Source organism: Schistocerca piceifrons, chromosome X, assembly GCF_021461385.2.
Source record: "Schistocerca piceifrons isolate TAMUIC-IGC-003096 chromosome X, iqSchPice1.1, whole genome shotgun sequence".
Classification (NCBI taxonomy): domain Eukaryota; kingdom Metazoa; phylum Arthropoda; class Insecta; order Orthoptera; family Acrididae; genus Schistocerca; species Schistocerca piceifrons.
In genome coordinates, this window is record NC_060149.1 from 341,640,588 (window position 1) to 341,656,585 (window position 15,998).

The window sequence follows — 15,998 nt, forward strand, 5'->3', positions numbered from 1 at the left end:
GACGGAAAGTTTTCTGCCATCAGTATTGCATCCAGAGTCTAAATCTACCACATTTCAACGCCTGTTCACAATCTTCAACAGTGATTCATGGCATTATGCGTTCATTGCTAAAGACACAAAACAGATTGATATTTCTAACTTTTACAGAACGACGTATAAGTTTTCGTTCAGATGTTAAGAATGTGTGTCTCTGGTGTGGAGTCAATGTAAGACAAATCAAATGAAATTTGACAGCAACTGTTAGAGAGAGAGAGAGAGAGAGAGAGAGAGAGAGAGAGAGAGAGAGAGAGAACATTTGTTGCACACTCCAACAAGCGAAAATGTTGAAAATCTTACAGCTCTTAGTCCTCGATTTAGATGGCAGGTAATTCGTGCTGCCAAATTTAAGAGATGAGCTTTATACCTTCTTTTTCCGGCAGATTATGCTAAAAAAAGTGGGATTTATTCACAAGAAAGGCTTCTTTTAGGAAACAGCTGCTTAATCGCCCGACAGCTGACAGAGAAAGACACCGATTGATTAAAAGCCAGATTCTGGAACCCCAGTGATTGCTCCTTAGACTCCAACAAGGTCTTTAATTGTAGCTGGTAGAAGAGAGAGATTCGTGTTCGTTCTTAGCTTCTAATCGACAATGCGGTGATTATAGAAGGCATTGAGAAGGATATAAACATGTCTCCTCCCAATTAATAGCAGAAAATCATTTCACTAGCATTCACCACTTGATGAGAGAAAAGATTCAGTAATGTCCCAAACAAAAACTTCGAAGCAGTATATGGCAGAAAAACTGTAAATTCAACACATCTGCTACTAAAATAAACGCAAAATACCTTAACAATGTTAACTGTCAGCAGACCAATAGTGCATATTTAAGCGGTTTACCTGGCCGTGATTAGCAAATGTGTCTTCATCACTAAACAAAAACAAGAGACACCTGGAGTATCCTGTCTTAATGCCGATGCACAGCAGTTACCACGATTCTCGTAATCGTTTCCATGCAGCTCTTGATGGAGAGAGATGTGACAGGGATGGAATCTATGTCGATGGATAATGCGTAAGATACTTGCCTGACTCATGCCACTTTCTCACGCGATTGCGCGAGAATCTAGCGTACTGATCAACTAAAACAGCAGCAACAACATTAATTTCTCCCTTTTCTGTCGTCACCTGGTTCCTTCTGTTACGCTGTCTACGTATTCCACTGCCACTTTCACGAAACTAATCAAAGAAGTTGACACATAATGGCCTAGATGGTTGACATCTATTGGTACATCTTGTCGCATACAGCGTACAAGAACGAACTGCTTCCTTCCTACACTCCCCATAAACCATGAGCATGTCACCTTTTTCTGCGTTGGTAAATCCCATCGTCCACTCCCGTCCTACTGCCTGGGCTGCCACACACCAAGTGACCAGCAGTCGCAGTGCAAGGTATCTCGTAAACAACTCGCACTAGAATCCTGCAACGAACACCACCGACTTTCTAATTTACCCTACTTCTAGTTTTTTAATGTCAATAAGTATTGTTTCTTTTAAAAAGGGGATCTGCCTGCCTAAAAAATACACTTTCTAAGTATTATTACACTCTGTTTATTGGCTAATAACACCAGCCCTTGAAAACCGCACATCAATAGCGCTTTCCACCTCCGCAGATGCGGTGCAAGTTCTTGGTGATTCACTCTGTATATTGATGTGACACCTATTAATGTATGTACAAAAACATTTTGCAAAAGTAGCCGGAGTCTTTACTAAACGTGAAACCAAAATCTCCCGTTACAGGGCATCTTCAGCTATGATCGGTTGAAAATGTGGATGAAACTGTAATTAGAAGTAGTCTGACAGATATGTTTAAAGAGTAGTATGGTCCCTTTTAGGATAATGTGAGGGGTTAAAATGTAATGATATAAGGAAAAATATTCTTTTACTTCTGCAACAGATAAACATGTTCCTAGTATTAAGTAAATTTTTCGTCCTATCAATTCCCAAAACGCTTAGTTATGAAATATTATGAATGATCACGATACGTAGGACACAATGTGTGTACGAGATAAAAGAATTACGCCGGCAACTACTTAAAGTTGTTCCAGGTGGCTATGGAATGTCATTTGACGGTGGCGAAGAGGAGGGTCACATTATTTTCATGTGGCAGAGTGTAATAAACTGAGAACCGCAACTAGGTAAACTGCACCACCAGACACATGATGAATACACAGAGTGTATCTCTGGTCCATAAACAAATGAGATGTATAGTCCGTAGGACACTGTACACAAAGTGGCCATCAAACCAAACGTAGCTGTAATGTTTAGCGGGTGGGAAGAATTCCCAGTCCAGCTTAACAAATGTGATTGCGCGAGGTGCCGTCCTGGTAATGAGTCCCAGTTTTTCTCTCGTCCAACGTCAAGTAACAGAATAATCGCGACGATGAAATCGAGAATTTGACATTGGTTGAAGAACGGCTGTGTGTAAGGTTAGCTGTCCTTAAGTTAGTTAGGTTTAAGTAGTTCTAAGTTCTAGGGGACTGATGACCATAGATGTTAAGTCCCATAGTGCTCAGAGCCATTTGAACCATTTTTAAGGTTAGCTCAGTTCAAATTCTCACACTTAGGCACGATGTTTATGACCGCTTCATACCATATTGATTGTATGAAATTGGGTATCATTCGATGGAAGGCGTTGCAAACGCTGGGCAGACTGAGCTGCGCGAACTTTTTGCTGCGGGAGCAACAAAGTGCACTGCATGACTGATGTGGAGTTTCGAAGCACTCCCTCGCCCAGTTGTTCCCGGACTGGTAACGTAATCTGGTACAAGATTAACAGCGAATTCTCGAGAGGGTGATGAATCGTTTCACAGGTGGAAGGATTCATACAAGCATTTATTTAGTTATGCTGTTGTTAGTATCACTGATGATTTTCGTATGCCCTTTTGATGGGGATCGCCGACCACTGAGTCCCTGGAGTTTTAAGCCCAAGTACCCCAAACATGTTAGGTATGATGGCACCTTGAAAACACTGTATTGCCAAACATACCTAGATATTGCGGCCATGTGTAATGTCATATCACATCACCAACTACTTGTAAGAAATTTTTATATTAAGATAAAAATAAAACTAAGTCTATGAAAGTGAGAAATCAAATACATAACAAATATGGACAGTGATCATAAAAGAAAAATAACAAGTCACTCACCGTTCATCAATAGCATCAATTTTGGATCCAAATTTTTGAACTCCTTTCGAGGAAACGTCATTATACCCGTAAGTAAGGAATTATCAATGAAAATACTGCCTCGGGCATGGATATGTGTCATGTCCTTAGGGTAGTTAGATTTAAGTAGTTCTAAGTCTAGGGGACTGATGACCTTAAATGTTAAGTCCCATAGTGCTCAGAGCCATTTGAAAACACTAAACTCACTGGGAAGATTATCTCAATTTCTTTCCCTTCCTCCAAAATGGCTCAAATGGCTCAAACTACTTAAACCTAACTAACCTAAGGACGTCACACACATCCATGCCCAAGACAAGATTCGAACCTGCGACAGTAGCGGTCGCGCGGTTCCAGACTGAAGCGTCTAGAACCTCTCTGTCACACCGGCCGGCACGGATTGATTTGTTAACAGTTAAGTACCTAAAACATATAGCCAGAGAAGTTCCCAGTACTGTTATTAATATTCACAAATAATTACTTTTTTAAGTATTACTAACAATCATACGTATTAATCCGGAAACATCGTACATTGTCTTTATGTGTTGGTTTGAGACAAGTTTAATGTTCAGTAAAGAAAGCTCTTGCTAAGTGTACAGAGCTGTCGTACAAATACTGTAGTCTGACGTTGCTAGTAAGTTAAGGAAGACGGTGACGGGGAACGATGAAAACTGAAAACACGCGGTGCCACCTGTTTGCTCACAAAAGAAGGCGACCACGTGTTCATTGCGATCCCCCGTGCGGAAATTATTCGGATCACAAAGGTTAAATTTTAATCTGCACGTGCAGACTGGTGGAACAAGAGAGTGCGAACTTTTGCGTATTCAAATCACAGGCCGTCATTTGATTCTGCTGATCCGCCAATTTGGCACGATCGCGCTGTCTGCTGTCACGCCTGAGGCTACCGTCCCACCCGGGATTAAATCCGCTCAATAGCCGCGCCTATCACTCACATTCTCCCACTCAATTGGTTCGTCGCAGCCAGTGCCCGCACTCCCTCATCATCACGCTCTACTATTACGTCCAGCTTTGTCCACACTGCACGTGGTTTCAGATGCATCTAAGATATTACGCCTGTTTCTGTACGAGATTCCGTCGCTTTTACACCAGTACTACTATTACTACTGCTACTATTACTACTACCCTACACACCGAACCACTCTCGTTTCAGAATAGTTACTAGCATATAATCGATCATTCTTCAGAAGGAACCTTTAGGTTGGGCCTAACCTTGACTTACGAGTATCAATTGAAACAAACAAATAACTGTAACTGACACTTATCTTTATTTCAAGAGTTTAGGTAGATTATACTTCCATCATCAGGTGAATTTACCTAAATTAACGCACAAACGGCTTACACACGCGATGTTCTAGGTATTATATGGTAGTGTCTGGTGGTAACAGGCTTCTTTTCCGAATCGTAGTCTTCTTCCATCTGGCATACAATTAATTCAAAAAGAAGTTCATCTTAAGAAATTAGTCAAAAGCATATTGTCGTTATTGTTCATATGTTAGCTCTTCACAATGCTACGCTGTACTGAATTTTAAAAACAAAATGCTATTTTTCAAAAGGTCGTACGATTCATCTTTTACGAGAATACGTCACTAAGCATGTTATATGGCACTACTACAGAAAGGAAAGCGTGGTTTAGTTTAATATCAAGCCTCACCAACACCCTTACCGTCGTACTTGAATGGTGAACTTATGAATCCTACTGCCAATGAGCCAGTGTTTGAAGCCAGTCAGTTCCTTTAACTGTACTGTTTTGTGGTTTTCAGTGTAAAGACACTGTGTACAGATTTTGGAACTGAACATTACCTTGCTAATGATCAATCCTTCTATCAAACCGTATGCTCGTATTTAAGTGGACGAACAAAGTTCGATGCAATTACAACCACATTAGTAGTTACACTGATGACCCAAAACGTTATGACCAATTCCTTAATAGCTAGTTTGTCCATCTTTGAAACGAAGTACATCACTGATTCTGCTTCACAGGGATCCGACAGTTTGTTGGTAGGTGCGTGGAGGTGTGTGGCATTAGTCGTCTACACTCAGGTCATGTAATTCGCGTAAATAGAGGGCCGCCGATCTGCGTCCGCGATGACGGCGCCAGATAGCGACTCAGATGGGTTCCATAAGATTTACATCGGGCGAATTTGATCTCCGAGGTATCAATGAGAGTTCACTGCAATGCTTCTCAAACCACTGTAGCACGGTTCCGGCTCCGAGACACGGAAAATTTTACTGCTGAAAGAAGACATCACCTTCGGCGAAGACATCAAGCATGAAGAGATGCAGGTGGTTCGCAGTTGTCAGCGTATCTTCGATTACTATCACAGGTCCCATACAAGCGCGGGAGAATGTCTTCCATAGGATAACACTGCACCCACCAGTCTGTGTCTGTGGTGCGCTGCACGTTTCCATCCGCCTTTCACCTCCATGACGGCATTTGGGGAGACGACCATCGACCTAGTGAAGCAAAAATGTGACTCACCAGAAGAATCGACACGTTTCTATTGATCGACGGTCGAATCCTGATGGTCCCATGCCTATTTCGGTCGTAATTGACGATGTCATTGGGTCAACATGTGAACGCGTAGGGGCGATCTGCTGTGGAGCTCCATGTTCAACAACGTACGATGGGTGGGGTGCACCGAAACACCTGTGCGTGCACCAGTATTATGCTCTCTCAGCAGAGATGCCACAGGTGACCATCGATCCTACTTTACCAAGCAGAGTCGTGGACGTCCAACCACTTAGCGCCTATTGGCAGTGTCAGTGTCCTGCCTCTGTCCGTAGGTCTAGATGCTCACGACCGTAGCATGTGAACATTCGACCACCTTCGCCGTTTTTGAGATATTCGTTCACAGTCTCTGCGTAATAATATTGTGCTCTTTGTGAAAATCGCTTATCTCAATGGCCTTCCCCATTTGCTCCCAGTATCTTCTCTAGGGTGCTTTGTGTCTGCTCCGCTTAAATACTTTTGTTATCACATCAAGTGCCCGCAACGCCACCAGGCGGCATCCAACGTCACGGTGAGCAGAGGCCATAATGTTTTGGCTGCAGTGAAATCCACCGAAAAATTTGCTTCGATTTACAAACGGTGTATGACATCAGTTACGCTGGCGGAAATACATGCTTCCGAACGATGAATCATGCTACTGCGAACATCCTGCAGTCTGTCAGTACCATTCGTAGTCCCAGTTGTATGGAGCAGTTCTTTGAGCTCGGACATACTCTCCGTTTGGTTGTTATGGTACAACTGCTTCAGCTGGGCCCACAGCGGGAAAACCATAGAATTTGGATCAAGACACTTCGCTATCAACCAAAAGGAATATCAGGTCCAATTCAGCGAATTGCCACTCGCTTTTACGTATGTCGCACAACAGGCCCCCGAAACGTCGGCGTACCAAATGATTTCATTTGATATTGGTATCCTGTATACTAACACGCTCAGAGTGCAATACTGTGCTGTTATAAAAGATAGCCTAATTAAATGTAATTGTCCATACCAGAAGTTAGAATACTGAATTGGTCGAATTATTTCTTGTTTAGATCTACTTCACTTTCAGTAACAAAATGTAATAAGATACTGGCTCAAATATAGCAAGCACAATAACCGTCGCGTATTTTAAGACTTCGTGCAGAAGAATTGTAGGTTGTCGCAGCAACCCAGTAAAAAAATAATTCATTACAAGTGCTACAATGATAATACACTACAGCTGATGTACGGGGTAACAAGACAAACGCGTCATATTTAATATCTTTAATAATCTGCAAGAAGAATTCAGGAAAAGCAAATCCGCTGTCACCAAAATTCCTGGCACTTCTTACTATCCATCACTACCAAAATATATTGCTTATAGACCCTCACATCGAACATGACCTGCGTGAGGAACCACACTGGCTATGCATTACTTTTCGTTTGATTATTATCTACAGAAAAAGAAGTTTGTACTCAAAGCAAACTCAGATACAGTAGCAACAGCATCCACACTATATATACAGAGTAAGTCAACTAACCCTACCGTTCTAATTTTATGCAACCCGCAATGTTACAGTTGGCCTTTAAAAACCACGTGAGAAATTTTCATATTCACTCTCTCGCTACGCTCAAACTATTAGTCCTACAGGAAAAATGAAAATGACCTTTTTTGTGGGAAATATGATGTAGTTAAATTTTTGTGCTGTGATACGTTCTCGCTTGAGGCCACGGTTTTCAAGTTATACAATGAAAACGTACGAAAGTGACCTTCAAACGCACTTACACCTCCATACTCCATCCTTACCCATCTGGCTTTCTAGTATCTAGTTCATGCCACTCCCTCCTACAACTACACAAACATTTCCGGCTGCGCGTACTTTTTCCGATATTTTATCTTTTTTGGTCTATTTATTGGGCTATTATGGCAACATCACAGTCGGATATTTCGTTAACAATATTAATTTAAACATACCCGTGAGGGTAATGAATGAAATACGACTTATTTAAGCGTTACACGAAAACTAATTACGATGACAATTCGATCCAAACTTAACCATTACAAGTACAGTAATTTCGTAGTAAGAAGGAATGACGAATACAACCATGCAACAGTCTATTTTATCCTGTTAAAATTTACAGCACTGTTAGGTAAAATATACACAAACGTCAATTTTATAACTTGTAAGTACTCGAGTATCAATGTGGCGTAATAATGCCCGTCAATGAAAACCAAACCAGATCGAATGTGGGAAATAAATCGTGCAGTCACAAATTTTGATACAGTGCTGGGAGGGAGTGCCATGAACAACAAACGAGAAGGCCTGATCGGTGTGATTTGAGTGAGGACTGGGGATGCATTTGAAAGTCAATTTTGTACATTTTTCTTGAATAACTCTAAAACTACGGCCTCTAGTGACAACGTATCCCGGTACAGAATTTAACTACATTAAATTTCCTAAAGGAAAGGGCCTGTTAACTTTTCGGCTTTTTAGTTTGTGCATAGCGAGCGAAATAATATGAAAATCTCGCGCGTGGTTTTTGAAGGCCAGATATATCACTGCGGGTTGCATAAAACTACAGTGGAAGGGGCAACTCCATCACCCTATGTAGAACATGTCCCAAAATATCGGAAATCCGTTTAGTGTATACAATTTAAGAATTTCTTATTCACCTTACAAAAAAGAAATGAAAACTTAGGCACGAGGTACCGGTATATATAAACTCGAACAAAACCTCATGTGCATAAAAAAATCATCTTTTCATTACAAACATTATTTGGAAAAAGTAACAAACATTTCAGGAATAGATACAACAGTCACACCGGTGCATTCAAGTGAAACTCTCACACGAAATCCCGATTTTTGACCCATATCTATACTTAAAGTCTGCAGCTGGTGGTGTAGTGGTTAGGTTCGTTGCCACTCGATCACGAGATCTCAGATTAGACTGTGGCACGGGTCTGAGATTTTATTCGTTCGGTCAGTGGGTGGTTGTGTAGCCCTTGTCACTTCATCTTATCTTCATCACAAAGACGCACAAATCGCTGAAACGGAGTCAAATAGAAATATTTGCACCAGGCGGCCGTACATCCCCATATATCTACATATAGTTTGAAAGAAAAACTATTTGCCAATGTAGTTGTTGAGAAGTTCTTAAAACTGAGACACAGCCAAACAAAAGAAAGCGTTCGGAAGGCTCCAACATCAACAGAATAAAATAAAATCGAATTGAAATTACGCTCTAATGCTGAAACAAAATATGCAACATACATTTAGCTATATAATTTCTGAAAATAAATCTCAGGGTGTTGAACATATCGTGAACAGTAACTAAAAGTAATGTTTGATAACCAAGCAAACAGTCTTTGTATTCATGGGATCACATACTGCTCATACAACTAAATAATGGCGCAGAAATTGATAAGCGAAACTTACTTGGATCAGCTTTTGATGTGAGACGAACTTGCAGCAAATATCGGAATCACATGCACTCTAGCAGAAAGGTGAGGCGTAAAATCTGGAACAAAACAAAATTTCCCTGTTTTCACTAACTGATACAGGAAAGTAATTAATTCTTATTTGCTCTAAACATATTTACAGCCTTTCGTTATTACTCAGAGTGACAAGCTCATGTTAGACACACAATTCACGCGAAGTGCAAACGTAGTGAAAATGTTAAAACATTTTAGTTGTCCACGAAAGCTAGTTCTTAAGCCTCTCAAGATACGGACATGTCACACAACGAAAATTCGATATCTGTAATCCTAATGGACACAAACACAGGTCAGACGTTTAATTTGATTTACGTGAAAACAGCAGAGGAAGACACGAGTGCAGAAAGAAAGTCGAGTATGTAAAGGTGTGAGTGGTAGTAGTTATCTAAACGAGCAGATACGTATGAAAAGAGATGAATGGACGTTGTTATGCAAAGGGGTAGGTTGCTATGTGTAAGGGCGATTGTGTATGCGAAAGGGTCAGGGGTGTATGGGTTTATAAAAGGAATCAGTATGTATGGAAGGGGGTGGATGGGTAGGTAAAGGCGTGTGAAAAGTGAAAATGCAAACTATCAAAATACCTTACTGTCGTAATTAATTGGCAAGCCGCAACGTTATTCTTAGTATAAGAGTGGAGCATTCCTTGCCTTAAATTGACACCTGATTCATGGAAAACGAAAATCGATGTCGTAGATCCACAATATCAATCACGTTTGCCCTGTAGGTTTGAGCACATGCAATCTCTTTGTGACATTTATGAAATGACGCCACGAACACGACGTTTGCACCCATTTTTGCAGTCAAAACGTCTAGGATGCCTTCAGTAAGATAAGAGACTCACCGCCGGCTCAGTGGCTTCGAATCTGCCTGTCACAGACTTGTCATTTATAGTCTTTAAAGACCGTCATGAGATCCTAGTAATATTTGTAGGTCAGTAGAAAGGGGACCAAGAATAACCATCCTATACGTGGATACCTAACCTTAGAGTGCATGACAATAGATTGTAGAGCTGACAGCTGCTCAGGAATAGCAGTTCCCGGATAAGCTGTTTGTAAGGCCCACGGCAATCCACTTGTATGCCACAATACATGAATGTGTGTGCCGCTCAAGGCAGTGTAAAGACTGACCCATTTCTTGCGAAGTCAACAGCATCGAGAATTGACGATAAAATCTTCTGAATTGTTAGACTGCTGCATAATCCTCTTCAAAGTTCATCAATGGTCGACAAGCCACCCTGCCATCCAGGGACACCAGTGCAGCCGTGAAGAAGATCCCAGCAAAGGGATCACAATTTGGAGCAATCAAGAACTTCGACGAGAAGAGATTATGAGTATGCCTATATTTTCTATTAATGAAAATGGCTACGATTGCCTGCAGACTTACCTAATATCAACTTTGGCTCGATAAAGGAACTAACTGAAAAGAAAAACCTGAGAGAAATCGCAGGTAGCAATAAAATGGAGTATACAGATAACAAATACATTTGCTTGCCGTACTATGCCACTTTCAGCACAAAAATGCCATCGGTTTTCAAAAAACAAAACATAAAAGTTTCCTTCTCAGCTACAAACAGCCTTGGACGTATTTTGGTTCATGGCACTGACAAAAGAAATATCCACCATGAATCGGGTTTGCACAGAACGGAATGTCCAGACTGCGACGCCTGTTAAGTGGGACAGACAGGTAGAAAACTTGAAATCAGGTTTAAGGAACATGTAGCTTTGGATAGGTGGGATATAGTTCACAGATCCATTTCGCTACCCACCTGGCTGAGACTTGCCACGCCTTCCCCCTTCTGAGGTCGGGTGCCAAGTTGTTGCACGAAGCTGAGACAGGCAGATTCATGGACGTCCTGGAGGAGATAGAGATGTACTGTCATCTGAGGTCATCTGGCGTTCATCTGCTCAATGAGCAGGTGTTGGTGAAAAGCAGCCATTTTTTTGGGCTCTTCGACGATTTCCTCCTTCAGGGAAAAGGACGTCACGACCCAGTATCGTTCTAATATGGGAATTTAGGTCTACCTTTAAAAAGACAACACTTGGCAAGTTAGTATGAGAGAACCCAGATTATGATTGTTGGTTGATCGTTTCATCTTCCATTTTGCTGGTACTGTCCAATGCTACATCTATTTTACCACCAAACAAGTAAATCATCATTGATTTTCTAGCCTTAAAGGCTAGGTATAACGGTAGTTTGTTTTTTTGTCTTTCAGCAAAGAGCGTAACGCAGATGGAGCTACGTCATACGTTTATATATAAAATTTTACGTAAACAGAGGGCGTTTATGTTTTGTTAAATATACCTGGTTAAATCAGTGTTTCGATGATCATCTTCATTACTTTACTATGCTGTTAACAGTTCTTTATAAAAATTGTTTATAAGGACTTCTATATTTATTTTATATTAAATATTTTGTGGATCACTTACCCATTATGATATGAATTTCAGACTGGTTTGTAACTGTATTTTATCAAAGTGATTTTCAAGAAAATCTTTTTAATTTGTTAATTTATATTTCTAAAGTGATGTAACAATTTTATATAAGACAGTTGTGTGATCCTACTAATGATCCTTTGCATACGTTTTGATGGACGGTTTCACCACTAAGATATGAGCAAGCCAGTTATAAGTTGACATTTCTTGATGATATGGTTGGTTAGTTTGGGGGAGGGGACCAAACAGCGTGGTCATCGGTACCATTGGATTAGGGAAGACTGGGGAAGGAAGTCGGCTGTGCCCTTTCAAAGGACTCATCCTGGCATTTGCCTGAAGCGATTTAGGGAAATGCCGGAAAACCTAAATCAGGGTGGTCGGACGCAGGTTCGAACAGTCGTCCTCCCGAATGGGAGTCCAGTGTGGTAACCACTGCGCCACCTCACTCGGTTCTTGATGATACGCAAATATGCTTGTTGATTTTAGATATTTAAAAAAGTGTTTTAAACTACTATATTGAAATGACACTTTGTTAATTAATTTGTAACACAGAGGACTTTACTAACGCTGCTATGAGACCGATGACCTCGCTGCTTGGTCTCTTCTCCAAACCAACACAACTAGCACTACCTGACGTAAACTAAGGCTACTGTACTTGCTCTAAACAACCACCTCAGTTTCCTTCTGCCTCTACACCAGTAGGGCTGTATGGTGCCATGTACTGCAGCGAGTTTGTTGGATTGTAGCTCAGATGATATCCTGACCAGAGTGGCTAACTGCTCTTGCATAACATGGTGTTTTGCTTATTGTTTTATGTAAAGTAAATTAATTCTGAGTCTGTAAGTTCCGTTTTAGCACTGAAGATGGCTATATCTAGTCGAAATCTAGAGATGCAAAAGTAATAAAAATTTATGGGGTTGCGACTGATTACTGTGTTTCTCTCCTTCCTTACCTAACATCGACAACGAATATGAAAGACTGAGGCTCTATCATGTACTGATGCACTCCGAGTCAGTCTAGAGACTAATTATCGGTGCATATTATTCTGGAGGAAAATTTGCAGCATGCACAACCACAGGGGCAGAGGAATTTTGTTGACGGTGGGGTCCTGGCGAGAGGAGAGTCATGAGTCTGGATGAGTGTTCAGAACTTCACATCTTCGTTGGTCTTCTTTTGCATTTGCAATTATCCCGTATATCCACGGGGGTCAGCATGTTAATTATCGGATGTGGGATTGTTAATGTCAGAGGGTGGACGAATGCCCCTCCTGTCGCCAACTCTTTCTGAGCCAAAGTGAAACAGAAATGGCCAGCGCGTAACTTATTTCGTGCTACAGTCTTTTCAGGTGCCCTCCGAAACAGGAGAATCGACAGCTACGTAACTGACAGTGACAAAGTTAGAGTGATCAGTGTCCGAAGCCAGAACGTGCAGGGACCAAGATTCGTACGTCACACAGAGTACAGTCACTCACCTGCCGGACAAGTGGAGGCGCTGCATAATAGCAATGGTGCTTTTACTTGTCGATAGTTGCGACGGGGAAGAAAAGTCCAGATAAAAGCGTACCCAGCATGCAGCATTCAGCGGCGGTCGGTTTACAGACGTGGGCGGACGAGCGCACGTCAATGAGGAACGCAGAGCCGCCCAAATAATTGAGACGCGGTCGCAGCATAGCTCTCAGCTAACTCAGGTTACGTGGAACACTGCTCCGTCACTTACACCGTTGGCGCCGGAAGCGGCCGCACAGCCGGCACTCATTCAGAAAACTGATGACTGCTATGAATTATGCAGCCACATGTGACAGCCAGGCCAGAAAACTGAGTGCTTGGTATAAATTCTGCAACCACACGTCGCTGGCTACGCTGAACGGGACTGAATAGCTCCGATTTTTAGAGACAAAGAATACTCAGGCACTGCACCATCTGCAGAATAACCATTTTTCCGCGAATATTCTGACAGCACAGTGAACGTTAGTATTCACCACTTAAGCATGACAAGCGAACACCCATCATTTGAACGTTTAAGGTTAATAAATCGTTGTCCCGCCAAAAGCGGTTCTTCGACAAATACTGACCTCTCTCAATATAGAATGAGAAATCAAAAATGATTCAAATGGCTCTGAGCACTATGGGACTCAACTGCTGAGGTCATTAGTCCCCTAGAACTTAGAACTAGTTAAACCTAACTAACCTAAGGACATCACACACATCCATGCCCGAGGCAGGATTCGAACCTGCAACCGTAGCGGTCTTGCGGTTCCAGACTGCAGCGCCTTTAACCGCACGGCCACTTCGGCCGGCAATGAGAAATCAAGGACGGAGATAATATTTCTGTTCTTCGCTGTGAGAGAGTACATGTTACTTAGTTATGTATTCGATACATCATTTGAACATTTATTTTTTCGAAATGATGTGGAACGAGTAAATGAATGGAATATGTGTATATGATTAGTGTTTACGTTAATGAACACATTACAATTTTTAGTCCAGCTGATACAACAACACATTTTTTTCTGGCTACCAGTTCTGATTAGAAATTCGTCAGTGGAGCAGAAGGAGTTGTCCAGGAGAAATTATTTTAAATTAGATTTAAAACTTGCTTCGCTACCTGTCAGACGTTTTATGTTATTGGGCAAATAAACAAAATTTTTGTTGCTGCAATGGAACTCCTTTCTGAGCCACTGACACCTTTAACAATAGGTAATAAAGATGATTTTTCCATTTAGTGTTGTATATACGGACATCATCCTTCTTCTCAAATTGTGATAGTTCATTTACGTCAAATTTCATTTACGAATATATCTATTGTGATGGCGCAGTTCAAATGCCACGCTCCTTGAAGAGGTACCTACATAACGTCATTGGGTGATACATCACATATTCTTACCACTAGCCTTTGTGCAATAAATACTTTTTTTCTAAGTGATAAGTTACCACAGAATATAATTCCGAAAGACATTACTAAGTATGCAAAATATGTCAGGAGGTTGATACGTTTTTTTCTAAGATTGGAATTATACGAAGAGCAAAAGTAGCTGAAATTAGGTGTTTGAGAAGCTCAGTAGTAATGTTCTTCCAGTTCAAGTTTTCATTGAGATTTACACCAAAAAAATTTGGAGTGTTCTGCCCTACTTACTGACTTCTGCTCATGTGCTACATCGATTGTTGGTATGAGTCTATTTGTTGTACACAACTGAGTATAGTGTTTCTTTTTCTAATTTAGGGAGCGTCCAGTTCCAGAAAACCATTTTATAATTCTTCGGAAAATATCATTTACCAACTCTTCTGTTGCTCTCTCACTAAAGGTATTTATCATTACACCATCGTCTGCTGAAAGTACCAATTTTGTTGTTGAATGCTAAGTGGAAGGCCATTCACATTTAGAGGTGTGGTGTCACCGCCAGACACCACACTTGCTAGGTGGTAGCCTTTAAATCGGCCGCGGTCCATTAGTATACGTCGGACCCGCGTGTCGCCACTCAGTGATAACAGACCGAGCGCCACCACACGGCAGGTCTAGAGAGACGTACTAGCACTCGCCCCAGTTGTACAGCCGACGTTCATAGCAATGGTTCACTGACAAATACGCTCTCATTTGCCGAGACGATAGTTAGCATAGCCATCAGTTACATTTGCTACGACCTAGCAAGGCGCCGTATTCAATTGATATTTATTATATGAAGCATGTATCATCAAGAGAGATGTTCTGCAATTGTGGATTAAAGTTAAGTATTATATCAACTACTTACTTTATTTGCAATTCTCAAGATATTGACCTGTTCCAGACCTCACGCCAGTCAGCGTGTAATTAAACGCGTGCATTTCGGCCTCCTCTAGAAAAACAGTGTTGGCTCTTCTGCCAACACTACAAAAAGAGGAAATAAGAATGGACCCAAAATTGAACCCTGTCGGAGCCCCTTGAGATTTTTCCTCAGTCACTGGAATTTTCTAGCTTTCCGACACTGCTTGAAATATTCAGCACAACGTTTTGCATCAGCATTCGTATCAATTACTGGGATGATTTGAGAATCAAATCTTTGATGGTAATCCTATGTTATGTGAGTGGTTGATGGCAAAGATCATCTTCTAGGATGATCCAGGAGGAACCTCGCGACGTGGACAATCCAATGGATATTGACTTAGGAAGCTTAGCGATGAAACGGAAATCTTTAATGTCAGACGCTGTAATGTGTTCGACCTGCAAAAGTGAAGAAAGACATGACCATAAACGGAACCTGCACCAGCCAAGCACTAAGGCTAAGAAGAAATAAATGAGGAAAGAGTTTAAAAAAACGTGAGCGAAGCCACAAACGGTATGTTAAAGTTTTTATTTCTTTTTTCATAAATAGTTTGAGACGGGGCCCATCATCAAATGGCCGTATTTGTAT

The 15,998-nt window shown here is 41.3% G+C and overlaps 1 protein-coding gene across 7 annotated transcripts in view; it reads right to left on the reverse strand.

Moving 5' to 3' along the window:
* LOC124721404 (protein O-linked-mannose beta-1,2-N-acetylglucosaminyltransferase 1-like) overlaps positions 1–15,998 on the reverse strand; it is a 2,183,308-nt gene that overhangs the window by 1,779,379 nt on the left and 387,931 nt on the right. For all 7 annotated transcript variants that reach the window (XM_047246347.1, XM_047246348.1, XM_047246345.1 and 4 more), the window contains exon 3: positions 9,124–9,205. The gene's annotated coding sequence lies outside the window, so the exon portion shown is untranslated. The remainder of the gene's footprint in view (positions 1–9,123; positions 9,206–15,998) is intronic.